General features: G+C 50.8%; 1 pseudogene; it reads left to right on the top strand.

The window, feature by feature from the left end:
• The first annotated feature begins 1,011 nt into the window (after window positions 1-1,011).
• On the top strand, window positions 1,012-1,613 carry LOC105979433 (annotated as a pseudogene).
• The last annotated feature ends 258 nt before the right edge of the window (window positions 1,614-1,871 follow it).

Genomic DNA, 1,871 nt, shown 5'->3' with positions numbered 1-1,871 from the left:
GGGAGCTGCCGGGCCAGTTCAATTCAAAGCAGGGAGGTCAGCTCAATCAGAGGGTTATGTGGGTGATTTTGCTGCCAACAAAAAAAAGAAAGAAAGGGGAAAAAAAAATACGAGAAAGAATACAAATAAGTAGGAGGAGAAGGAAGAGGGGGAGATGATTATAGGGCCGTATTTCGAGATTTCATAGGGAGTAATCTTGATCGATTTTCCCAAAGGACACAGGATGACCATGAAGCCTTATTACAAAGAGTTGGGGAGGGGGTGGGGGAGAAAAACTGTGTAGGTGAGAAGAAAGTTGCACTGAGAAACATTTTCCCATCATGACAATGCTCCTACTCATTTTTCAAGTGTAGCGAGGGCTGACTGCAGCTCTGACCTGGTCTCTTCTTTTTTGTTCCCCAAACTTTATCCATATTATAGCATGTAATTTCTTTATTTTCTTGAATATCTTACTATGGGCTGGGTAGGAGTTCCCTGGGAAAATCGTTTCCCATTTAATGAGTCATGCACATGCTGTTCTTGACCTCGTTGCAATCCCTCAATCAGTGTAAACAGCACTCTTCCTTCCCACTTCCTCTCGGGGTCCCGTCTCCTCCCACCCCTCTTCCATAGACCCCTGCCTGCCTTCTGAAGATTGTTTGGGGGCCCTGGCACCCTTTTGGAATCACACAGTTGATTATTTTAGGCTGCATGTACCTTCCAGGTGTTATTGTTTATTGTATAGGCTTCTCTGTCGGTTGGTTGAACGGTGATCTCTGGGAGTGAAGTCAGCCCAGTTCTGAAAGGCGTTAAATGGCCATGCTCTTGAGGGTCCGCCAGTGTCTGGCAGGCCAGGAAGTCAGTCTGGTCTTTTTGATGACTTTGAGCTTGTGCTCCACGTTTTCCTCCCACTCTGAACGAGGCCTTCTGCTGTGATCTCCACCAGAGTGGGCAGTGGTAGCCAGGCATCGTTAAGAGGAACCCTGGCGGCCTCACCCATTCTGCAGGTCTGTGTGCCCTCACGGCCAGGAGATGGCTCAAGAGGAGCTCAAGATGGGTGGGCTGCGGGCCCCATACCACGCCGTCCCCATGTAGTCCACCGTGATCAACATCCAGAGGGAACCCCAGGTGCCCGACCACGTCGTCTGGTCCCTCTTCAATGCGCTCTTCCTCAACTGCTGCTGCCTGGGCTTCGTGGCCTACGCCTACTCCGTGAAGTCTAGAGACCGGAAGATGGTGGGTGACATGATTGGGGCCCAGAGCCACGTGTCCACCCCAAGTACCTGAACATCTTCTCTCTGGTCCTTGGCTTCCTGGGAATCCTCATCTCCGTCATTCTTCTCGCCACGGGCACAGGGATGAGCTTCCAAGCCCTGTCACAGATGATGGGCCTGCAAGGCCACGAGCCACTGCACCATGCTGTGTCCTGGACCCTCTGGCCCTGCCCTGCTGGACGACCTGAGCCCTGCCCTGCTTGGCCCCGCTCCTGCCCACAGCCGTTTGGACATGTATCTCCATCTCTCAGCAAGCCCAGTAAAGTGCCCCAGTGTGTAATGGTCCAAAAAAAAAAAAAAAAAAGGAACCCTGGCTATGGAACAATATCCTTCAGTACAACAGCCCCTAGCCACATGTAGCGATTCAATGTAAAGGTTGATTAAATTTTTAAAAGCGACATTATAGATGCTCCCCAACCACACACAGCTAGTGCCTTTTCTGTGGGTAGGACAGATGTAGGGCAGTTCTACCACTGCAGAATATTCTGTGGTGAGCACCACTGTGAAAAGCACTTCCCCCAAGTCCACTCCCCGGAGAACCTGAGAAGTACTGTGTCTTCTTGCAGGGTCAGCAGTGTATTGTTACTTTCATGCCTCAAAACTGAATCAACGCAGGGA

Source organism: Echinops telfairi, unplaced genomic scaffold, assembly GCF_000313985.2.
Source record: "Echinops telfairi isolate 266 unplaced genomic scaffold, ASM31398v2 ScPeMD7_12;HRSCAF=54, whole genome shotgun sequence".
NCBI lineage: Eukaryota > Metazoa > Chordata > Mammalia > Afrosoricida > Tenrecidae > Echinops > Echinops telfairi.
The sequence above is the reverse complement of the archived record's forward strand: the minus strand, read 5'-3'. Positions and strand labels throughout refer to the sequence as shown.